The following is a 25725-nucleotide window of genomic DNA, read 5'->3' as shown; positions in this document are numbered from 1 at the left end:
GCATTGCCCTCCAGTCTGTGCACAGGGAAGGCCTTCTTGTCCCACCACAAGCCTCCTTGCAGCCTCCCTGACCTGGTACAGTGATGGAAGCCAACCTCCTCCCATAATAAACTCTGGATAAGTGTCTGTGTATGTTTTCGTTTGGATGGTCTCCACTTCCACAATTAGAAATATGCTCTAATTGCATCTACAGGTCCTCCATACCAGGCTTAGCACTCTTGGGAGGCTGTGGTGATGATTTGTCGGTCCCCATTTTGCCACCACCTCTATCAGATGACATCTACCTACAACATTCCATAAAGCAAGTGCTCCATATCTAAAGTGAATTAGGACCCAAACCTTCCAGCCACTACACAACAGTCTCTAAGCCAGTCAACAACAGGTAATACAGACCACTACTGAATTTATTGAAAGGACAGGGACCATTAAGATACATCCTTTTTTATGGTGCTTGCAATTGAACCTAGGGCCTTCACACTGAGCTACGTCCCTAGTCCTGTTTCATTTTTTTGAGACAGGATCTTACTAAGTTACTACATTGCCCAGGCTGGGCTCAAGCTTGTGATCCTCCTGTCTCGGTCTCCCAGAGTGCTGGTTACAGGTGCATACCTCTATGCGTAGCTGGCAAGTCATTTCTATTTAGAAAAACAGGTGCAACTTTTTAGCATGATAAATTATTCTAGATATAATTAGCAAATTACATCTACATCTCACCACATGCCAAGCAGGCTAGGAAACTGTTGCAGCCAGGATCGTAAGTGTCCTCAAGGGTCCCTGTGGCAAAGGCTGCTGTACCAGACAGCACCAGAAGGAGGCCTGTAGGAGGTGTGGCCTACTGAGGGGTCCTGAGGTCACTGGGACCTGCTCTCACAGGGGAGGTGGGACCCCGATCTCTTCCTCTCTCTTTTGTTCCCTGGCCCTGAGGTAAGCAGTTCCGCCCCATCACGTGTCCCCTCCACGATGTGCTGCCTTGCTGCCCAGAAGCAGTGGGCTGACTCACTGCAGAGTGTAACCTCCCAAACTAAGCACCAGAATAGCCCTGTCCCCACGTCAGTTGGCTGCCTGTGGTATTTCATTATACTGACTGAAAGTTGACTACTTTACACACTGTGTTCCATTGAGGGAGCCTGTGCCTTACTATCCATCTTAGTCACTGTTATCACTGGCATTCAATACCTGAGACAACTTGAAAGAAAAGAGGTTTCTTTCAGTCCATAGATGGCTGCACCCAAGGCAGGACGGCAAGGCGGAGGGGCCTTGCTCACGCCAAGGCACCCAGGAAGCAGACAGAGAAGGGAGGAGCTGTGGAGGGAGACAAGCCTTGCCTCTCATGGCCAGGCCCCATCTCCTTAAAGCAAGGAGCTATATCTCCCTGTAAGCTACTCACACCAGCCCTGCCCATGAGAGCATGAGGCCTTTGGGGATACCCAGGTCCAAACCCAACACTATTATTAGCTCTATTTTGTTGATTGGCAAATGAGGACTCAGAAAGGTTAAGTACTTTGCTCAAGGTCATACATCTATCTAGTCGGTGGCAGAGCCGAGATGGAAATCTGTATTATCTAGCACTCAAGAGCACCTGACTGTACATCACAACCAAAACATGTTCCTTCTTGACACAATACTTCATTTGGAATTTATTCTAAGATATCATTTGTGACACGAGAAGACCGTCCCAGTGAGGATGCTTATGACCTCTAATTCTAAGATCCTGCTGTGTTTAAAGAAAACAAGAATTATAGCTCTGTTCTGCCTTCGTTGGTTATCGGTTAAAAAAAGGAGCACAGTCCCACCCTCGGTCTGTTGATTGGAGGAAACATCAGACACACAAAAAGACTGGAAATTCACTGAGGCCTTTTCACATTCTGTACGTATGCAGCATGGATTGTGCTCTGAAGTCAACACTCGGCAAAGACTGAGAAGAAATAGGAAGGTTCTTCTGTACCAATATGTTCCACATCCTCCAAAAGAAGCTCGAAGATGAAGAATCAGGAGGGGAGAACAAACATAAGATTTTGGTACAGTGCAGGGGAAGGACGGCAAAACGCCCAGCAACCAGAAGGCCGTTAACACACACCTCTAGTCTGGTCTCCTTTGCTGCCGTCTCTCAGAGAAAAAGCTCAAAATACTGTTGAGAAAAAGTATCAAGTAGGCATGAAACACTCAGCCCGTGCAGAGAAGCACATGGCAAGCCTGGACCCTGGCCATGCCAAGGTAAATGGCCCGAGGAGAGAGACAGGAAGGGCCTGGTGTCGCTGTCTAGGTTGGCCCACCAGGGTTAGGGCTTGGACACCACGCGTGTGATGGAGAGCTGAGCAAAACCCGTCTTCCCACCTGCCTCTGCTCCTCTCCACCTGTTTCCTGTCCGGACCGTCTCCGTTTATCCCCATCTAGAGCAAAGGATGCCTGAAAGCCATGCTGGACTCCAAATAGCTCTAGCCTGGGGTAGTGAGGAACAGATTCTTTAAGGCTGAGGTATTTCTACTATAAGAATCATCTTTGGGAAACATGGAAGGGCCAGTACAAAATACTGCGAGGCACTGAGTTTGGGACTCACATGTAAATGGTTGTTCATTGTGTGTAACTGTGTATCAGTCTTAGATTTAGTACATACACACACACACACACACACACACACAGAGGCAACTACAACCAAAACCACAGCTGTTCATCTCAGTCACGGGCCTTACCCTTCAGCTGCACCAATAATTCTTTTCACAAAGCTGGCATCTTGGGGCAGCCATGATACCTGAACAACCCCTATCCCCTTCTTCCCTCTGAACCAGAAGCAAATGCAGAATCATCTGGAAGAAATTCTTCCTGATAGAAATAACACGAGAATTCAGCACACACAGGATTCAGTCCTGAAAAGACTGTCTCAAAGAGCATGTCCTAAAATAATCGGGTACAGTCCATGTCTATAACCAAATCCTTGTACTCGAAGTGAACTACTTTGACTCAAAGTTGTTTTTTAAAAATCAATTTTAGCTCAGCGGCATACGCGCCTGCCTTGTAAGTGTGCAGTCATGAGTTCGATCCCTGGTACTGATTAAAAAAAAAAAACACCTGAAACTGTAGACTTAAAATCTGCGTATGTGACTACATTGAAGTTGTGTTTCAATGAAGAGACACCGGCTGAGGGTCTCATGGCCAAGGAAAAGGGGTTGTTGGCACCAACAAACTAGAGCTCGCCACCAGTGTCCTTGTCACCCTGCTCTTGGTGAGGATGAGCACGTGGGCGGCACCCGAGCCATGCACATACAGAGGACACGTGTCAGCCATTCCTATGTCTCCTCACATAGGAGAGATGCCTGGGGAGGGGAAGGCGCTGGTCCTGCTGCTGCTGCTGGGAAGTGAGCTTATCCAGAGGTCAAAGATCAACTGCAGAAGCCTGGGAAGCAGCGGGAGCTCCAACATGGTGACTGTTCTCTGGTATATTTGTATCACAGGCACTCTGCCTCCCGCTCCACTGTGGAGTCACCTGAGTCATCTCCCCATCACTGAGGACTGGACTGGAGCCCAGTCTTCCAGGGAGGCCATGCCCCACATGGAGAAGAGCACACACTCACCCTGTGTCCCCTCAGTTAGCAGAGGTAGGGCCACGTGTGTTAACAGGAGGTGTCCAATCAACCGGCAGAGACAATTATTCACTCACTGTCTGGCAAGGCCATACGGCAGGCAGTCTGTGACAAGTCCCAGCGAAGGGACTCCTTGCTGGGTGACTGCATGTGAATGTGCCGTTTCTGTGGCTGGTTGTGATTTGTTACCAGCATGTGCTGGTCATCAGGGCTAGGGCTGTGACCGAAGCATTTCCTAGGGCTGTCGTGACCAAGTACCACGTGCTGCAAGCCCCTGGAACCTGTCCCATCACAGTTCTGAAAGTCTCAAACCAAGGTGCTGGCAGGGTTGGTTCCTTCTGGGGCCTCAGCGACAATCCGTTCCACACCTCTTCTTAGCTTCCAATAGCAGCTGTCGGTCCTTGGCGTTTCCAGTTTATGGCCACATCACTGCACGTTCTGCCTCTGCCTTCACAGAGCATTCTTCCTCTTAGAAGTGATCACCCTAATGCAGCATGATCTCACCTTGCCCAGCGACATCTGCAAGGGTCCCATCTCCCAGCAAGGGCACGGCCACAGTACCAAGGGTCAGGACTTCAGTATATTCTCTTTGGGGATTCAGCTCAACCTGCAGCCACACTCGTCCCTGCTGACCTCACGAAGCCCTTGTTCACGAACACAGGCTCTGAAATCACTCTCTCCAGAGGGTGCTAACAAGCTCACAGCAACAACCACGCTTAGGTCTTGGACGTGCTGTGGTTTCTGAGCACAACCCTGATTCACACCTGCTGTCCAGCATAATTAAGTGTCCCCTTCACTCCCACAAGTGCCCCAGTTTGGATGACACATGTCATGGTCACTCTATTTATTAGGAATATGATGACTTGGATTTAAAAAAGACCAGTTAGCCAACAGAGTTCAAATTAACAAATGGGCAACACACCAGGAAGATCCTTCATGAGCCCAACACCGACACTAAGTCCCTCCCCATGCCAGACGGCTGTGAGAAGTTCAGCACTGTGGGGGTGTGTGCGGAAAGGAAGGTGCTGCAGCTTGGGGCTGCGTCTCAGGAGCACCGCTGCCCTCAGAGGTAAGGAAGGCAGATGATCTGCCAGGAGCAAGCGGTCCAAGCTCCCCACTACCAGGAAAGGATCCTGGAGCGAGGCTGGAGAGACCCCTCCCTTCACCTCTGCCCCGCGCTGGCCCTGAAGGAGGGATGCACTGCCGGGTGGAGCTGACGTTAGCTAGTGGCTGCCAGCACATGTAAACCCAGGCATCACTCTGCAGGTAGTGTATAAATGTGGCTCGCACCTCCCATCTCTTCAGTTTATGTGAAAGACTCTACTCCTGGCAACGTGGGCGTGAATTCAACTCCACTCCAGTTTGCTGAAAGCCTTAAGAGCAAAAAGCGAGGTTTCTGGGAGAAGGGATTCTGCTCAAGACTGCAGTGCCTGCTCCTGCCCGAGTTTCCCATTGATGGCCCTGCAGACTTTGAACTTGCCAGTTCATATCTATTCTTCACTGATTAACTCCTTGAAATAAACCTCTTTGTGAATATACATTCATACTAACATGCACACCTGCACATTCGCACACACGGCACACATACACAGAGCTATGGCTTGGCTGAGAATTCCACAAAGGTCCACTTATTAGAGGTTTGGTTCCCAAGTGGCACAATTGGGAGATGCTGTGGTGGGGCTTGGAGGGAGGTCTTTAGGTCATTGGGGGCGTGACTACAAATGGTATTGTGGGACCTAAGTCTCTTCTTCTCCTTCTCCTTCTCCTTCTTCATCTCCTCCTTCTTCTCCTTCTTCTCATGCCTCCTGGCTTACAGAGTGAGGAGTTTGTCTGCCATGGGTACCCACCATGCCATGCCCACCTTACCAGAGCCCAAAGCAATGGCACCACTTGATCTTGGATTGGAACTTCTAATACTGCTATAAGCTAAGTAAACATTCTCTCTCTGTGACTCTTGTCTCTCTCTCTCTCTCTCCCTCTCTGTCTCTCTCTCTCTCTGCTAGTACTAGTGGGATTGAACACCAAGCCTTTTGCATGCTAGATCTGTACTCTAGTGTTAAATTATGTACCCAGTCCTTTTTATATTGTGACAGGGTCTTGTTAAGTTGCCCAGGCCAGCCTTCAATAAACTTGTGATCCTCCTGCCTCAGCCTCCTGTGTAACTGTAATTACAGAAGTGTAACATCCTCCTCAGCTTGAACTTTTTATTTTTATACAGTTAACTGGCTCAGGCATTTCATTATAGTGATGGAAAGATGACACATACACATATATGTGCACATCCTATGTATGTGGATTTATGGATGTAAATAAACATCCACAAGGTGACACAGGACATACTTATGTGTAGCTCCTATCCATTCTGTTTCTTGGAAGAACTCGGGATGTTGTGTCGGAAGACATAAAGCCAGGGGCAGGGTATGTGGAGCCATATGTAAGACAAGGCAGGACTCAGGGACCAGCTCTGGGAAGAGGAAAAGCACAGGGAGAGCTCATGGAGAGACGTGATGGGCCACAGTTACCACCGAAACCACGTCTACGAGCCAGGATTGCTCCACCCCAGCACTCCCTTCCAAGTCTCTTAGCCATCTCTCTCTTTGGCACACACCGTCTCTTCCTCTACCCAGCTCCTGCCAGTCCTGAAGAGCCTCACGGCAAGAAGTCCCCAGCCAAGACTTAGTACGGCTAGGGTCTGAGTTCACCAGGTACAACTGGGGGAGTCCCAAAGAACTTTCTGGAAAGGACAGAATAGCTTCTCCTTCTGCAGAACTGTGTGCAGACAGAGCTGGCAGCCCCACATGGGTGCCAGCTGGACATACGCATGGTCCCTGTGAGTGTGTATGACTCTAACAGGCCACCCCGCTGCCAGAGTTCAGCTAATAGTGGAGCAAAAATCACAGGTATAAATTAGGAAGTCAGCAACCTCAGTGGCTCTCCAGATGCACCTCACACAGCAAACACTTGCTGAAGGACTGAGGTTGTCACTGGGATGCATAATCTCTGTGACCACTCATCCTGGATACATTAACTTTGTTAGATTACAAAACACCGAGGAGATTAGTAACACTAAGTAAACTTCCTCTGCTGTGTCTGGGAGGGTCATGGTGCTGTGACACTGGGTGCTGCCTCTAGGTCCTGGTCCTTCCTCTCTTGTGTTTCTCCCCTGCTGGGCTTCTGGCCACCATGAACTAAGCAGCTTTGCTCTGTCACACCCTTCCAGCAAGACGCCTTTGCCTTGGAGCCAGCCAGCCATGGACTGAAACCCTGAGCAAATCAAACCTCTCCTCCTTTAGGCTGTGAATGTCAGGTGTTGTGTCCAGTGCCAGGGAAGCTGACTAATATTTGGCCCTTTTCCTAAAATCTCAAAATAATGAAAAAGTCTCCATTATTCATTCTAGGTTCTGTACCTATGGTTGTCTCTGGCTCGGTCAAAAACATTTCCAATAGTTAGCTGGGTCTGAATTTTATTCTTGCCTTTCCTTTATGAGCTGTAGGCAAGTCCTTAGCTCCTTGCTTTCAGCAAAAGCCCTGTGAGGTTGGAGGAGCTCCTTTGCTTGTCAGAAACGGGAGATGCATCAGAAACAGAATAGGACATGAGCCACATTAGCTCCCTGAGCCCCTACTGTGGCCTGTTCTACCTCACATGCCTTTTTGAACACATCTCCAATCCTCCAAGAAATCCACACAATCAAGGCTGACAGGGTGGGTGAGTCAACTTTGTGCTGGAGAGAGATTCTGCAAGTTCGAGCCTGGCCTCAGTAATACTACTATTAGTCAGGCAAAGCGGCCTCTGTTTCCTCTCAGGGGGAGGCTGCACAGTGACCCATAGAATGCCTGACCCCAATACATAGCTTCTCAGCTCAGTTTTATTAGCGATCAGTCCTTTGCCATAGAGAGTGGAGAGAAGCCAATCATTAAGTCAGGGAACCACTTCTTTTCTTCCCATTGGCTTCTCAATCATTCTCGTTATTTACCCGATACTGTGAATTCTCCACCCAGTGTCTTCCCCTCACCGCCAGCTTGGAAGGTTAGAAATGACCACGGCAGCAAAGCGGCCAGCTGCACCCCTTACTCGGTCACATGCATGTGTGCACACACCACGCTCTGCTTCCCCAGGAGGGCGGCAGATTGTTTCCTACATCTCCACAGAGTTTCAAGCTCAGAACTTAAATGCACGCGTTCTTCACACCACATCTCTTGGCACTTGTGAGCTTATTCAGAACCACAGGATGAAAGGCAAGAGTGCCAAACTTCCAGGGGTTTGCTCAACAGGACGCAAGCCAGGCCATTTTCTAGGGTAGAACACAGAATTGAATTGGTCCCATTTCCCTGGAGGGGCAGCAGACGAGTTGACATCAGGGAGACCGACCTCTGTCCCAGAGCCGTCAGTCTGAGAAAATGGTCAAGAAGTGAAAGAACTCATAAAAAGATGAATAGGTAAGTAGCTTTCTTTCCTTTTTTTTTTTTTTTTGTTGTTGTTGTTGATATCAGGGATCCACCTCTCGACCTCACACTTGCCAGGCAAGTGCTTGTGCCACTGAGCTAAACCTCCGGCCCTAAAACGATGGATAGGAAAAGGGCGGCCGTGACCCCCCTTCCACTAGTCAGACCTAAGCTGTTAGCTTTCCAGCGTGAATCTGGCACCACGAGTCTCACGCGCGTTTGTATGCTCAAAGGGAAAAGTCACATTAAAAGAGGAGAACGAACATTATGTCAAAAGCATCAAAATAAAAATCCCACGGTGTTGTCTACGCAAGCAGAGATCACGCTCTGCTCTGAGTCTGGTAGTGTGCAGACGAGGTTGTCGAGCTCTCTGACCCAGAAACTCCGGGAAAGCAATCCGCCCTGGCTACAGCCAAGGGTGGGGCCCTTCTCCTAGGGATTCACTTCTTAACATTAATAAAGAAACAGGTCTTGTACCAAAGAAGAGCACGGGAAGCATTCGCGAGAAGAAAAGCTCTCGCTCAGAAGGTTTGTGGGTTGCACCTCATCTGTGACAGCAGGGGGACAGTTTTGGTTGTCACAGCTGGGGCTGGGGTGTTACTGACATCTAGTGGGTAGAGCAGAGACGCTACTAAAATCCCCACTGCACCACAGAGCCCTGGGGAACCAAGAACTAGCCAGCCCTCGTGCCAACAGCAGCCAGAAAGCAGCGAACGTGGTAGCTCCTCCTGTCTTTGTACAATGACACAGTGCTGCCTGACTCACTCTGGTCATTAAGACCTTCAACTCCTGCTGTCTCACTCGTGTGTGTGTGTGTGTGTGTGTGTGTGTGTGTGTGTGTATACATGCATGTGTATGCATGCATGTTTGCAGTACCGACCCCAAGACTGAGCTACACCCCAGGCCCTTTTTCATTTCTCATTTTGAGGCAGGGTCTCACTAAACCACTGATTTGCCCAGGCTGGACTTGAACTCGCAATCCTCCTGCCTCTACTTCCTAGAATGCTGGGGTTACAGGTGTGTGACAGTGCGCCCAGCTCACCGATGGCTAACCCATGAGTTCACACGTTGTCAAAGTGCACATTGTCCTTTGGCAAAGCACTCCGCCCCGAGACTAGGCAGCTAGGAACCTGCAAGACAATTCTGATTCTCACGGCTCCCCTTTGCCCGGTCCTCTCCTGAAATCTCATCAACAAGTCACATCTCCAGTCTGTGGAGATGAACCTTGCAGGACACTAATGTCTCCCCGCTTATCCTGCCTTGGTTTGATCCTTTCTTCTCCACCAGCTGTGATCCTCCAAAGCCCTTGTGAACCCCCATGTCTGTCTTGGGAAGAGGAGGGACTGAGCCCAGACTGTGACTTTCGTCCATTCTGATGAGCCGCAAGCTATGTGGTATGCACTAGGAAGATCTGTGCTGGGACTTCGAGGGCATCTGGATGAATCAGGCGGTATCTGTGATCTGCTGGGGAAGGGGAAACGGATGTGTGATAAATGGTGATTGCAGCATGACGAATGCCACCGGAAGAGGCTAAATCAGAAGATGAGTGCAATGCAGAAGCGGCAGTGGTGAACTCCGACTCAGAAAAGACAACTCAGGGAAGCACTGAGCTGGGCATGATGTCCTGAGTGCAGCCCAGAGGAAAGGGGAACCTTCCAGGCAAAGGAGCCGACCAGCGCTGAAGGAGGAAGGACAGACAGAGCCCAGGGGACCGGAAATCCTGCACATTTAGGACCCAGGATGCTCCGGGTGGCAAGGAGGCCACCCTGGGAGGAGAGATTGGAATATGGGTCAACTGGGCTGCAGGACACTGAGTGTCAGGATAAGGACACCAGGGATCCGTGAGCCCAGAGATGACAGGATTGGAGGGTTCTCAACGAGTGGTTAACAAACTTTTTTCTGAAAAGGGCTAGATCATAAACATCTCAGGTATGAAAGCGTTCCTGTATGATACATAAACAGCCAATGAAACTTGATTTCTGTTCACTGAAATGTGAATTTCATATCACTTTCATGGAGTACATGATATTATTCTTTAAGGATTTTTCCCCAGCCACTTAAATATGGAGAAACCATTCCCAGTGCATGGGTTGTATTAATTACAGGTGGGCGCTGGCTTCCGGCTGCCAGCTGGGGTTGGATGAGCCCTGGTTTAGAAGCATCACTCGGGGATGGGGGAAGGAACAGGGACCTTGGACAGAGGCTGCTTCAGTGACACAGGATGGAGGGAAGAGACAGTTGTAGACAGTGTGACCATCCAGGCAGAAAGAAGTGGGTGAGCCTGTCTGTCTGTATGTTGGGGACAAGACTATGTGTGGGTCAGACTCCACTCCACTGGACTCGAGGGCCAGCTCAGACTAGAGCGGCTCCTCTGAGTGCTCTGGCAGGCGACTGAGCTCACACCTGCAGCTGCTGCCTGGTAAAGTCACTTCCTCTCACTCTTGTCTACCGAGTTTGGCTCAGACACAGGTGAGTGGCTCAGTGAGGCATTTTGTGGGCCTTCTTTTGGACAGGAACAGCTATTCAAACCCGTGAGCCCAAGTGTCTGCTAAACCTGCAACGGGCACAGTACACTGCAGCCTTGCACTGTTCAGCACCCTTTTGTATTTCTTTTATTTTTTGGTACTGGGGATCGAACTTGGGACCTTTGCTTGCCAAGCAGGCATGTGTACCACTGAACTAAACCCCCAGTCCCAATGCCCTTTTTTAGAGAGCAGGAAGGAAACCAGAATGGATGAGAGCCAAGCCAATCCTGGTGCCCTCCACTGATGCCTGGATCCAGCCATACCTAAAGCCAGCTCTGGATGCCAGTTCAGGAAGCAATCATTTCTCACCCTTTGCTCATGCTATTCCAGGCTGGGTTTTGGCCACTTTCAGCCTAAACTCCTTACACATTTAGCTGCTGTTAGGATAAGCTCCAGAAGGCAGAGCCTTTCATCTCCAAATTGTGTACCACAATTTGTGCCTCCCTTGGAGAAAGATCCAGCAGCCTTTGCATCTGCTTTACTGATCTCTAGGTGGCACTCCTACACACAGTAGATGCCCAATAACCGCTGGAGCAAGAATGAGGGCACATAATCCCAAGGAACCGAGCACAGTGAGCTTCGGGAAAACCTCTGCAAGGAAACACCAGGAGGCAGAGTGGGTTCCTGCTCCCCTCCACCAGCCAAGGGCTCAGCAACCACGAACTGCTGGGATTCGGGGCTTGCATACCAAACACACCAGGCTCTGACTGGGAGAGGGCAGGGTCAGGGGGCTGGCAACTAAAAACCCCCTTGAGTGAGAGGCCAAATGAAGGCAGGGAGGTAGCTGGTCTCTGAGATGGTTAGGAAAGAGGCACAGAAACTGTGCTACGGGCAGCAGCGCACTGGGAAAATGGGCAAGTAGACAGCGGAGCTCTCCCTCAGCTGTTCAAGCCCAGAGGGCAGCTGGAGGCGGACATATGGGGTAGGGCTGCACATCTTGGGGTCCCAGAACTGTGTCCCCCACAGAGGCTCCAGAAAGGCCAGCTCGACAGAGAGCTGCCACAGGGTGTGAGCACAGAGGGGCTGGTTAATATGGGACACTGCTGGCAGGCTAGAGAGGACACTGGACAGAGTCCACACACTCTCGGAGAGCATGCGCGTGCCCTCTCCTCTCTAAGGCCTGGTTCCTCACCTGGACCGGAGAAATGAGCACCCACCTGAGGGGCGGGGGCGAGCTCAGATTCATGTGCATAGAGAGCGTGTGGGACAGATGAGCCTCCCACAGGGACAAGCATCAGGGCGTGGATGCCTGCTTGGAATGAATTTCCGTGTTACTACCAAGCTTCTAAACTGGCGAGTGCACAGGGTCTGTCTGCTCACTACGTCCAGGGTGCCTGGACAGGGCCGATCTCCTTGTTCCTGAGTCATCAGTGTGGCCTTGGCCCAGGACCCTGACCACGGCACGCCCCGCGCCCTGCCCCCCAGTTTGCTGTTTGTACAATCTCAGTGCCCACTGCTTGGAATCATGCAGAGCACAGAGTGAGATGATCTGTGTGGGCAGAGGAAGATGCAGCGGCTTGGCACATAACCAGGGCTCCATCAGAGCTGTCCGCATGACCAAGGACACATGGGCCGCGACACTTTCTTTCCAGCAGAGGTTCTACTTTTCAAAGGTAACTGAGAAGACTGGTTTCCGCTGCTACAAGTCAGGGAGTGGCTGCCCTGCCTCTGCCCCAGGGAGGGGATCAGGACAGAGATGGGGCTGGGGATATTTCGTTTCTTGACCTGGATGCTGGGCCCATGTGAATCTGAGAATGTGCAGAGTGTGCCCTCCTGCATGTACGCTTCCTTCAGGAGAAAACTCAAAAGCAGAGGAGCCTGAACAACAGGGTGGGGCAGTCAGACGCTGCTACTCAATCCCAGCAATAACACCACTCAGCCTGGCCTCTGATGGCTCAGCTCTGCTGGGTTCTGCAGGTGAGGGGCCAGCGGGTACCTGCCCAAACCCTCTGCCCTGTCCAGCCTTCCAGCTAGTGGCTCGAGCTGCTGAGGGCAGCTTGCTGGGCCTCCCGTGGTCAGGATGCAGATACCCAGAAGGCCCAAGCTGGATACTGGGAAAAGGTTGCACTTTGCTGCTCTGGGGGATGAGCATTTCCATCTGGTATAGGCAAGGCTGTCTCTCCCCTTGTCCATGAGGGAACTTCCTGTAGCCAGAAGAATACAGATCAGCCGGCTTCAGGACAAAAGGAAGAGTAAAAACCAGCAGCACTGACTGTGGTAGAGAAAAAGGCAGCCACCATCTGTAACATCACTTTCTTACTTCATCCTAGACAACTCCAAGGGACGATCTCTTTATCCCAGTTTTGCAGATGGGGAAACTGAAAGTCAAAAGGGTGTATGAGGGGTCTGTAGCCAGCCAGCTGGAAAGGCAGAGCCAGACTTGTCCCCAAACCTGGGGACATGAGAAAAGCTGTCAGCCAATTACATATTAGTATGAATTAGTCCCCGCGGCTCTACCTCCACATGGGCTTCTTTACCAGGGTTCACTCCTCACATCCTGGAACCATCAGTCCCCACCGCCTCCTGCCCCCTTGAGAGGTCCCCAAGGGAAACGTGCAGCAGTGGGGCAGCTCCCCAGTTTCCAAATCAGGAGCGTTTGCTGGTTGCTATTCTGGGACAATCAAGTCAGTAATGAAGGAAGTCGTTTCCTTCAGCAAATAAACCCAGCAGACTCCACTTAACCACAACAAATATAATAATAGACTCTAATCCCAGGTCAATTTAGTCACTTTTTTTTCCCATTTGACTCATCATCCCCTTGTGGATAAGAACGCGAACGCACACACACATACACAGGCACACACATACACATGCATGCTCACGCTGGCCGCAATGCGCATGCGTGATTCCCCCCACCCCCAGGAGCTGATTTCCACCCGAGCTCACCCTGCAAACAAACATGGCCAAAAAAGAAGGCATTCACACGATCATCCGAATCCCTTTATTGGAGTTGTGCTTCTGACGCTGTCGCTGACCCCGACACTGCGCCTCACCACGGGGTGAAGCCCACGCTGCAAAACTCCAGCCCCTACTTCTGCCTGACTAGGAGTCGGGGCCTGACAGGCAAGTTCTGCTCCACGGCTCAGACTGACCTCATTGTAAGCACAGTGCCCACGGCCTGGCCTTAAATGTCCCTGTCCTTTCTCTGGGGAAAACGTGGCTTGCAATTGGAAGGCAGACCCATGACGCGGGGGGCACTGGGAAATTCCTACGACAGCAGTGTTGGGAGGCACGGTGAGGTTCGGCAACTCACCCAGAGTCACCCAGTGAGTGTCCAAGCTGAGACTGCACCCGGTCAGGATGTCATCCCTGCCGCACAGACCAGCTGCTGACAGAGGCAGACATGCACAGGGCCCGAGGCACAAGGAGCGTATTGATTTTTCTGTTTCTAGTTGATTTATGTTTAAAGCCACACGGCTCACTTCTTTCTTTCCTTCCTTCCTTCCTTCATTCTTCTGCTGCTCCCCCCCCCCCAGTGGGAAATTGAAACTTGAAACCATCTCCAGCCCTTTTTACACATTTTGAGACAGGGGCACACTAGCCCAGGCTGGGCTAGAATTTGTGATTCTCCTGCCTCAGCCTCGGGGAACACTGGGATTACAGGAATTCACCACCATGCCCAGCATGACTCACTGTATTCTAACTCAGTCACTGAACTGAGGCTCTGGTAAGTCCAGTGTGAGTCTTGTTCAAATGTTATTTCTTTTTTTTAAATTCTTATTAATTATTTTCCACAGACACTAAGCAGTCAGCCAATATCATGTTAGTATGAACCAGCTCTGTCACTTTACCTCAATACTGGGATCAGCAGCACTGAAATGAGCGGTTTGGCTGAAGAGTGAGCCCCCGCGTGGAGGGCAGAGGGAAAGGGCCCAAGTGAAGGTGTTTAATAGAAGAATATTTGAAAGATACAGAAGAGAGAAGCGAGATTTCAACATTTGGCTAAAGGGTGGCCCTGTGTGTCAGTCACTTTCCCATTGCAGGAACAAAACACCTGGCACCACAATTTAAAGGAGGTGACGTTTATTTAGGTTCACACTGTCAGAGGATTTAGTCCATGGCTGGTGCTTCCACGCAGAAACAAAATAGTGAAAGGGTGGAGCAGAGGACGAGTGCTCACGCCACGGCAACCAGGAAGCAGGCAGAAAATAGAGGAGCCGCAGACCAGAATACCCCCTGCTTGGCCACGCCTCTTTTAATGGCACATTCAACCATGAACTCAGCAACCCATTAATCTGCTAAGGCATATCGCCCCCCCACGGTCCAACCAACTTCCAAATGCCTCACCTGTAAATACGTGAGACTCTTGGTGGACATTTTTAACCTAAACCATAGCATCCCCCCTGGTCCCCCAAAAGACTCATGTTCACCTCATTATGCAAAAGGCATTTATTCCATCTCTAAAAGTTGCCAAAGATTTAACAGCTGCAGCTCTGTTGGAAAGTCCAAGTCCAAAGTCTCCTTTGAGATTCAATGTAAACTCTTAGCTATGGGTCCCTGTAAGAATCAAAAAGGGAGTTAAATACTTGCAAGATACAGTGGTACAGGCCAAACTGTCTCATTCCAAAGGGGAGACGTAGGGGAACAGAAAGTACTGGACCAAAGACAGACTAAACCCTAGCAGGGCAGACATTAAATCTTGTAGCTCCATGTCCAGCACTGAGCAGGATGTGATGAGATGTGAGCTCCAAAGGGCCTGAGTGGCCCCGCGCCTGTGATCTTGCCCTCCAGGAGTCCCAGCTGGCTCCGATCACTGTGTGTGGCTTTCCTCAGCAGACAGTTCATGTTCCCGGCATCTGCAACTGGGGTCCCTCCTGCACCTCTCGCCTCACTCCCGCAGCTTCACACACTGTCCATTTTAGGAGCACATTGCCTGACCCCCAGGCTTCCTTTGAAATCTGGGTAGAAGCCTCTATGACCACCACAACTCTCACATTCCGCATGTCTTAAAAACCGTGCTGCATGGATGATGCCAAGATCTGCTGCCACACTGAGCAGTAGCCTGTCCTCTGAGTGTGTGGATGGCTAAACTCAAGCAAACGCTTTCCCTAAGCGGCCCTGAATGTGCAAGGGGCCCTGGAGCTCTCTTCTCAAAGCAAAATCTTTCCAAGAAGGTTATCCTTTTACATCTTTAGGAAGATATGTGAGGCCTGATCACTTCATGAGATGCCTTCAAGCCATCTACCCTATGTATTAATGCAAAATATTTAGCTTTGTAATTTTTTTTTGAGACAGGGTTTCACTGTGTAGTCCAGGTTGGCCTTGAACTCACAGTGATCCTCTTGCCTCAGCCTCCCGAGTGCTGGGATTGCAAGTGTGTACCACCACACCCAGTGGCATTTTAAAATACTAATCTTTTCAGGAATCATCCTGCCCCCACTTTGCAGGCACTTTTTTTCTGGCCACCAGCAAAATTTTCCATAGCTTCTGATCCTGGTTTTTGTTCCTAATTCTCACTATAAATCTGGCTAAAGCAGCCAGTGGTATCCACATCACAGTTTGAATATTGAGCTGCCTTAAAATTTCTGCTGTCAGAAGTAGTCCACTGCCTTTCATTTCAGTCCCCTTCAATCTCAGGACATGGGCAAAGAGAAGATAAATTTTCTGCCAGAGTGTAACACACATGGTCTGTAGTCCAACTGGCAATGGAGTCTTTGTTCCCCGACCGAATCCTCCTAAGTCTAGCTTTTACTGTCCGACTATTCTGAGCTCCCGCCAGAATTATCCATCAAATCCTGTTTGTAGCATTCTAAGGCTTTGCTAGCCCACATCTCCAGAGCTTTCTGAACTCCTGAAAGTCAGCTCCAAATGCTCTAAGCTATGTGGCCAAGTACACTCAGCAATCACTCCACTTCTCTGGTACAAACTTTCGGTATTAGATACTTTCCCATTGCTGGGAAAATGTATGATGGCACAGCTTACCAGAGGAGTGGTTTATCTGTTTCAGAGAATTCATTGCATGGTTGGTGGCTCCAAGGCAGCATGGCAGAAAAGCATGGTTCAGGAAAGCTGAACCTAAAGGCAGCCAGGAAGCAGAGAGAGAAGGGAGGAGCCAGGGACAAAAATCCTCCAGGCCACCCCTCCAGGGACCTGTTCTAACGTGGCTCTACTTCCCTAACACCACAGTCAGTGGTAAACTCATCAATGAATCGATGAATCCACTGACGTGTAGCACCCCCATGATCCATCAGCTTCCAGAAGCCTTGGGGGGCCATTTTATACCTAGAGCATGCTACCCTGACTCTATGCAGAAGACTGGGAACAATCCTGTCATTTTGGATGTCACTTCTGACCTAAAATACTTCAGAAGCATCCTCTCAATGCTGCATCCTTCTCCAGGGGCCCCAAAGCTACCTGCTGCAGGTGACTCTCTGAGCCATGCCGTGGGCAGCTGTTGGATGCTCACGCTGGATGTCCTGAGGTGACACAGACCCTTCCGCAGCAGACACTGAGATGTGGCAGTTCTCTCTGTTGCGTGGATTCAGCCTAGCTCGCCTACAAAAGGATGATGGTTTCCGATGGATGCCTGTGTATCATCCAGGCCCAGGTGCTGCTCACCGTCCGAGGTCACCCTTGAGATGCACAGGCTCAGCACTGGCTTCCTGGCTGTCCCCAAGGGTGAGTGCCCCAGACAAGGGTGGCAATTTACACTCCAGCCATTGCACCCGAGATGTTTCAGGGCCACCACAGCTAGGACAGCCACACCAAGCACAGGTACAGCCCCGCCTGCCTCCCTGTGACCCCGTCTAACTCACGCTGGTATCTGTAGGCAAGGCAACCACGTGCGTCTCACTCTGACATAGGCTCATCTGTTCCCGCAGACAAGGTGCCACTCTGCGTTGCCCTGGTGCCCCGATGGAAGAGCAGGAGTTGACAGATATTCCCTGAGGACCACAATCAGCAAACTCTAAAGTGCTTAAACCTTACGGAACTAATGTATTCCATCAGTTTTATTAGCACATCGTCAAGGAAATCAGGCAGTGGCACCAGACGGCTCTGAATCTGTGGTCTTCTGTTTCTCTTTCACTTTTATGGGCGCTGGTGTTTAGAGGGACACAGGACAGACCCTGCTGTTGGTGTGTGTGTTGGGCCTCTGTCTGGTCAGGGCCCAGGCTGCACACAGTGTGAGATGGCAGTGTGTTGTTCCGCATGAGCAGGGCGGAGCTGTCTCTCTGCGCTCCCCAGGTTCAATCCTGCAGAACCACTCGCCTGGCTGGGGAAATACAAATCCTCAAGTAGAGCACAGAGAGGGTAGGTAACGTGCCCTGGGTCACACAGCAAATGGCATATTTGAGATCTGAACTCAGGTAGGTTGGATGTTGAACACAATTTCTTTGCCACTATACAACACTCCCTTTCTGCTCAGGGCGATGATCTTCCCCAGGGCTGCCCTTTGTGAAGTCCTCCATAACTCTCACAGGCACTGGGACAGTGTCTTCTGCTAAGTTCTTCTGTGCTTCGAACCCATATCCATGCTGACAATTGTTGTGTACTACAATTATTTCTCTGTCTGTGCATTTAAGCCATACTAACCCAGGGCAGCCAGCAAGTAGAAAAGTTTTACTCAAAACATTTTGCTTCCATATGCTAGAATATTTTTATGAAAAAGAGATAATTTAACAATGTGATCTGAATGGTACCCCGAGAGTTGTGCAGTGTACAACATGCACAGCTGTACACATAGGCTTGTTACTGGACCCTGAACAAAAGAGAACAGGCACACCCAGTGAACTCAGGGCTCAAAGTCATGGTAAAGAATCACGGTCACTCATGGTTCAGAGGGGGCAACAGAGGCCAGAGCTTCCTAGCCAAGGACCACAGCCTCCTTTCCCCATGAGCGCGCTCTCTGTCTCTGTCTCTGTCTCTGTCTCTGTCTCTCTCTCTCTCCTTCTGTGTCCTCTACACTCCCCCCCCCCACCAAGTTGATCACAGGAGGAGAGGAGGACTGGCTCCTTCAGCTCCCACAGGCCCGGCAACCAGCCGTGTTCCAGCCCTGCAAATCACCAATGTAACTGAAGATGCTCTAAGAATGTATGGCAGAGCCGGGCACCATGGCGCACACCTGTTACCCCAGCATTTAGAAAGCCGAGGCCAAAGGATCACAAGTTTAAAGCCCAAGTGGGGCAACTTTCAAGACCCTATGTCAAAATTTAAAAAAAAAGAGGGAGTCGAAGGATGTAGCTTAGTAGGGTCCCTGCCTAACATGTGGGATGGACCCTCTGCACCACACATGCAAATAGATATAAAAAGCACACGGTGGTGCTCAGAAAGAAACAGCAACTTTCCATCCAAGCACCGGGCAAAATTCACTCTGCACGTCTGCATCATGAAAAACTGCCTTCTTTCTTAGGCAATCGCTTGCATTTGGAAAGCAACAGTGATACGAGGTTATCTTCTGTGCAAATTCTGTGGAAACCCAACTGTCCTTTCCTGATTTCTTAGTTATATTTTGTTGGAGGAGAGGAAGGTCTGGTTTGGGGGCTGCTAATCTGCCTAATTTGTATGTGGCACACCAAGTGGCCGCTCTTTCCCCCTCTAGCCAGTGTCGGCGTGGCGAGGCTCTGCCACCTCAGCAAAAAGGCGGCAATTCAGGTGCCGCTGAGTGACATTTTTAACTCAGCAAGCGTGAAATTAACAACATGCTCACCTTCCGAGAACTTGGGTCAGGAGAACTCTGTGTGCTGCTGAAAATGCAGCCTGAGATCAACTGAGGCCTGGATAAGTGAGCGGAGCTCCCCCAGGTGTCGCATGGGCGTGCTGGCATTTAAATGTCGTCTTGTTAGTCTCACCAGGATTAGGCTGTTAAGGTTGTTAATTAAGACCCTAAATCTTGCTAGAGTCCCTGAAGCAGGGTACCTGATCATCGAAACAGTGTCATCTCAGAGTGTGTCGGCTTGGTCTTAGAAATCCCACCTGGCACAGAAGCAGGTGTTGGGCTGGGATGGTCCCACCAAAGGGGAAGACAAGTGTCCCTTCTGTGGACTCCGCCAAGTACAGCCCAGTCCCTCCATAAAACTCTGTCCCTCAGCCCTTGGGCCACATGACAAGTATCCCTTGCTGCAAGGCCAGCGTCAGGAAGGGTGTGGCTGAGGCGGGACGGAGGTGGGGAGCACGCACTCTCCCCACTCAGGGAGATCCACGAGCGAAAGGCGGAGGCTTAGCTGGGCTTCTCCTCGGGGCTGACAGTCTTTAGGAAGAAGGAGATGCGAATTTAATCAGGTTTTATAGTTCTATCCTTGTCTCTTCTCTCTCCTCCTCCTCTCCAGCCCTGGGGCTGGAAGCCAGGGCCCAGGCCTGTAGCTTTCTCCCCACCCAACCCTTACCAATTTTTCCAACATAGAGGCACTCACATACCCATTTCCCTGACCTTGCATGTGTGTTCCCCTGTGAAGCCCCGTCTAGCCTCAGCCCTTGCCAGCCCCACTACAGTTGTGCTGGGCTATTCTCCAGGCTCTCCGTGGCTTGAAAAACAAGAACAAAAAAAATCAAAAAAGCCCTGTCCTGTTGGCACAGGGCTTCCCACAGTCAACAGACCGCAATAACCCACCTGCAAGTGAAGCACGCAGGACCCCAACTTTGGGTATCACCTTGAGTGAGTTGAGGGGTACCCAGGGAACTAGTAGAGCACCTTTGCGATGTGTCCGGGAGGGTTTTCCTGAGAAGACTGGTGTGTGGGTCAGCGACTGAGTGGGGAACACTTGGCCTCCAAAGGGGCAGTGCCCACATGGGCCAGGAGGGGACAGTGAGGCAGAGAAGGGGCTCCTGTTGCCTCCCAGGCACATCAGCTGCTGCCCATGGATGATGCACTCTGGGACCTTTGGCCTTTGAGTGCTGGGCCCTGAGCCCTCTAGGGAGGTCAGCCTTGACCTGGGGCCGCATGCTGTCTCCTCCTGAGGCTTCCTCCTTCCTGGCCAGCGGACAGCAGCCGTGGAGCGGCAGCTCAGCCCTGTGATGGTGTGGACCCCTCATGGACAAATACAGACTCTACACACTGTGCTTCGAAGGCACAGGAATGTTTTAAAATGAAAGCAAGATGATGCTAGTGTGTGAACAGCATGGCCCCACTCCTCATGCCCAGCCCCAGGCCCAGGGCCCACGATGTGACAGAGGACATCACGGCTGCTCAAGGCTGGGCGAGTGGGACTTAATTTTAGGTTTATGACTTATTCTCAGAGAGGTCACTGCAAAGGTCAGGCTGGGCTCCTGCTGACCTGTGTAAAGTTTCCTGATGCAAGAAAGCTTTGGAAACAAATTCCCATTCTTCTCCAACTCCTAAATAGTCACATGTCCTTTGCTTTGGTGTTCAGGATGCAAAGCGTGACACTGGAGGAGAAGCCTGTCTATCAGGAGGGCTCCTGTTGTGCTGAACCACATCCCCACCTGCAATGCTAGATCATGATGAAACTAACTCAGAGTCTTCGTTTCCTCTGAAGCCTGGCCTTTGCCTAGCGATTTCAGGCTGGCCAGCAGCTCTCCGGAGGACACCTCCCTTCGGCCAGAGCGCATCTGCACACCAGCCCTTTCCATGCAGACCCCCACCCACTTGTCATGCGCACTTCTTACTGCAAGTCAATTTATAAACCTCTCAGGAGCAGGGATTGGTGGTGCACGCTGGAAGGCCCAACTACTTCGGGGCTTGAGACAGAAACACTGCTTGAGCCAACCTGAGCATCACAGACAGATCCTGTCTACAAGTCTATCTATCTTTTTATCTTTGGGGGATGGTGGTTGAATGTTAGCAAGTACAAGCCCTGAATTAAATCTCTAGCACCACTGGTAATAATAATGATAACAATGGTGACAAATTCCCCTTGAGCCCTGACCAAAGATCCTCTCCTCCAGGAGACTTTGGCACTCATTCTCCTGCAAAGTTCTTCCCTCCTTCTCCTCCAGCAGGGGAAAGAGCACCGGGCTGGGAGTTAAGGAAGCTGTGCTTGGCTCATTACGGATTCGTTTTCAAGCCAAACACAGCAACCCAAATAACTCTAGGCCGTGCTCGCTCCATTCGTCACAGATGGTCGCTCCACATGGTGACTCAGGGCCTCCTCCCCATGCCGCCTGGCCAGGAGCCAGGCCGGAGCAGAAGGCGCTGGGCGCAGAAGGCGGCTGGCTCTCCGTGGGATTCTGAGAACAGACAGCTCCGCATTCCAAATGCAAATCTCGGGTTCTCCACTTCCACAGATTTCACACCACCCTCAGCGCACAGCAACTGAGAAGCCATTACCACGGCAAAAGAGGCGAGGGGTGCTGCTCCCTTTTACCCAGTGCTGCTTTATGTTAAGACTTTGTAATCCAGGTACTTTGCACAGTAGGTTCTTAAGCACCCTGATGGCGGGAACCAGCCAGAGAGTCCTCCAGTTAGGGTCACGGAGCTGCGGTGTTCAGCTGAGGGAGAGCCCTATAACCCTGGAGGCTTCAGCGAGCCTTGGGCGTTCGCCCCCCAAAGCTCCCCTAATGCCTCCACTAGCTCTGTCAACACAGCATCATGACACAACAGACAGTCCTGCAAACAGGAAGAAGAATTCAGACCAGAAGCTGGAAAGAACAGACACATGCAAAAGCAGAGCACAGCACCGTGCATGCTCTGCATGAGATCTAGCCAATTCCAGGTAAAGAGCTAGCAATGCCCTGCAAGCCCAACACAGCGGGGAAGAGGTGTGGGTGCATTTTAAACCACGCCACTGTGGGATAACGCAGAAAGCCACGTTCCTACACGCCGCCCTGCTCCCCGCCACATTGATTCCCACTCCCTAGCTGTCGATCAGGAGCACAGAGGAATTTTAAAATTTATCTTTCTCTCACCGGTGTCCATGAAGGGGGAACACAGCACTGAGAGACACCTAACCTCGTGTGTTTCCATTTCCCGGGGGATGAAGGACTCAGACAAAGAAGAAGCATCGCTCCGGGTGGCGGGAGTGGGCAGGATGGGTGATTTATTCAAAGGAAAATACACACGAGTCTCAGTTTAGTTTGTAGCAAATGGTAAGCCAACACTGCAAAAACAGCCAACTTCACTTTGTGATGGGAACGGCCTTCATCAAATGAAATGGGCAATGAAATAGTGATTTGCTTTAAGAAAAGCAAGGACAGAGGTTAAAAACTATGACCAAGGTGCAGCTGCCGAGTCATGGGATTCCAGCTCTGCACATCTGCGCGGGCAGGTGGGACAGGGCAACATCGACAGTGGCTGTGTGCAATCCGACTTTTTACAAAATTCTGCTGTAGGGCCCTCCAACTCTAGAAATGTACTAATTTGTGGTTACCGATAAAGTCTTAGCAAAGCACCCTTAACAGATGCCCCGGTAACTAGCAGCCTTCATGATTTCTGCAGGTGAAGTCTGTGGAACCAGTTACAGGTGCAGCACGTGCCCACAACGACCAGTGCTTTATTTTTGTTTTCAGTCAGCACTGGCCTATTAGGAGGACCCTTAAGGCTTTGGGTCAAGCCTCAGTCTCACCTGACAGCCAGAGATCTAGACCTTCTGTGAGCCTGCAAGCTCCAGGCAGCAGGGGGAGGAGGCTCATTCCACAGAACTCATACCCCAGGGTACCAGGATCCCTTCCCTATGAAAGTCTGGCAAATGCCAGGCCTCGTAGATTACCACTAGGCAATAGGTTAGGGTACCGATTTACAAGCCGACCTACAGTCAAGTTCAGAGCTGGGTTGGGCATGCCTTATCCACCCCAGGCCCTACCTGCATCCCTGTGCATGTCTGTCCTCTTGTCACACTGTCCGGCCGCACCCTGCTCTGGCTTCTGAGTCACCCACAGCTCAAAATTCACAGCATCACTTCATGACACTGTGTCTGTCTTTGGTTGGAGGGAGCTGGGAAATTTTGTCAGAAGCAGAGCAGCCTGGGCTGACAGAGGACAATTTGCTTTCTCTCCTCCTTTATCCCCCCATTAACATTTTAATATTTACAGAGGACATTTAGATGGTGATGCTGACGGCTTATGTGACATACTTATTAAGCAGACCTTTATGGTTCAGAGTAGTTTTTAAAGGCATTTGAATAATCAGAATGTCTACTAAAATAATACCACCTGATCCTAACCTCTCTTACGTTTGGAACAAAATTCTTGTCAGATTAAACGTTACAGTAAAAACAGCAGTGTTAGAATTGTGCCAATTTCCCATTTGGATTACTGGTTAACTGCTGGCAGATGTCCGTATTTTTTCTGCATTTCCCAAACCTAGAAAAACATTCTAATTTATAAAGAGAGTGACAAACTACGAGCATTAAAGATAAAGGAAAATTGGGAATGATAGCATTTATCCTATTGACAGCTTGCCACCTCCCTCAGCGGGACACCGAGCCCCATCAGACAGCAGCCCCTCTGCCATTCCTGCTTGGTAACCAGGTGAGGACAGTGATAGAAACTTCCAGAACCTCCTGGCAGTAACCGTTCCTCAGAGACCTCCAGAAGGGGCGCTGCCCACCGACGGTCTAGATTCCACACAAGACGGACAGGAAGTCAGTCCTAACCAGTCCTGTCACCCTCTGCTCTTTGTCCCCTCCTCTGAACTGCCTCCGAGTGGTCTCTCTGTCACTGCGTCAGGTCATACTGGTAATTAATAAATGACAGACTGCTTACAGCGCTTCAGACTGGGAAGTCCCAGATGAAGGTACCCACAGATTCCAGGCCAGGTGAGAGCCTTCTGTGAGTCCTCACGTGATGGCAGAGGCAGACAGGCTCCTTCGAGTCTTTACCACAAGGGTACCAATCCCTCACTTCCCCAGAGGCCCCACGCTCCTACACCACCACACAGGATTCAGTGTCAACCGTGGGTTTGTGAGGGTGGGAGCCTCCACACACTCTCACACCAAAGCAAGGCCCAGAAGATTCTGAAGCACAAGGCCAGCTAGCAGCCCCGACTGAGGAGTGGTGTCAAGGGCAGCTCAAACCCAGATACATAAACCCAGCAGATATTTAGGGTGGAAAATCGCCCCCAGAGTACAATGAGCAAGGCTCAGACCTCTGAGAGCCGGCGACAGGCTGAGGGGACCCTGTGGGGTTCCCACCCAGGGCCTCAGAAGAAAGAAAGCAACTGTTCTTACCTTTCAATAACCCTAAATTATAAACAAGAAGCCAATTGTCCAATATATTTTTCAGCTCATGATACCATCATGTCCTGCTCACTAATCTCTAAGTCCAAGGATCCTGCCTTTGTTCTAAGAGACCAGATTGTGAAGAGTTTCTGGTAATGTTGAAAGAGAAGGGCCCACAGGATGGGAGGGCAGCAGGAAGGAGGATCAGCTGGCTGAGAAAGGCACCTGCTGAGCATCCTCATGCAATGCTGCCTGGGCTGGGGCTCTGTGGGCGGTGCAGGTGGCTGAGGACATGGAGCTGGGGGTCAGCACTGTCCATGTGTGCAGACACGTGCAAAGGCAGCAGCCGTCAGATGGTGCTGGGGTCGCTGCCATCCAAAGGCTCTGCTGGGCTGACTGCCCACAGTGGCGCATTTGGGGCCAGCAGCTGACACTGGCTGTCGGCAGGGAGCCCGGCTGGGGCTGTCGACTGGAACACCATGTCACTTGGACGTCTGAGAGTGTGGCTGAGAGAGAGTCCCGGGAGACCCAGAGGAAAGCTGCAGGGCCTCTTACAATGTATGCTCCAAGCCTAGCATGTCACTTCTGCCCCATTTTGCTGGTCAAGAAAGTGACCAAAGCCAACCCAGACTCAAGGGGAGTAGACCAGATTGGGTGGTGACAAGGTCATGTGGCAGAAGAAGGATATCATGGTCCTCAAAGATGACCGCTTATACCTGCAGCTGGGTGGGGATTAGGTGAACCCAGCCATCTCTCTCTAAAACCCCACAGGGCTCCCCTTGCAGACTCTAGGGAAACCCAGCATGACAAGGTGGTCATGACCAATGCTTGAGACCCCGGCTCCTGGGGGTGGCACAGGGCTTGAGCTGGGACATAAAACTTGGAGATGCAACCCGATAAAAGATGTGTTTTCAGAGGTGACGCTCCAAGCTTGATGCACAGAGGAGGCACCTCTCTAACCCACGGATGGCAGACGTGGCCACGTGCACCCCAGCACTATCTGTGCCCCGGAGAGATGTTGCTGAGGTATTTTGTTTGGCGGGGCATGTTCCTCAAGGCTCTGCCAGAAGCTGGAGCCATATGGCCAGCTCTCACGGGCAGGGTGACAGGTTGTCGGTGGCAAGCGAA

General features: G+C 50.9%; 1 protein-coding gene across 3 annotated transcripts in view; it reads right to left on the bottom strand.

Moving 5' to 3' along the window:
• Slc24a4 (solute carrier family 24 member 4) overlaps positions 1-25725 on the bottom strand; it is a 154100-nt gene that overhangs the window by 57357 nt on the left and 71018 nt on the right. The window contains exon 1 of one of the 3 annotated variants that reach the window (XM_023561883.2): positions 3570-3590. The exons of the other annotated variants lie outside the window; for them this stretch is intronic. The gene's annotated coding sequence lies outside the window, so the exon portion shown is untranslated. Of the gene's footprint in view, positions 1-3569; positions 3591-25725 lie in introns of those variants that run through there. 3 annotated transcript variants of the gene reach the window in all.

Source organism: Cavia porcellus, unplaced genomic scaffold, assembly GCF_034190915.1.
Source record: "Cavia porcellus strain 051 isolate PalLab524CR breed Dunkin Hartley unplaced genomic scaffold, mCavPor4.1 scaffold_31, whole genome shotgun sequence".
In the NCBI taxonomy this organism is placed as follows: domain Eukaryota; kingdom Metazoa; phylum Chordata; class Mammalia; order Rodentia; family Caviidae; genus Cavia; species Cavia porcellus.
This window is presented reverse-complemented; position numbering and strand designations above follow the sequence as displayed.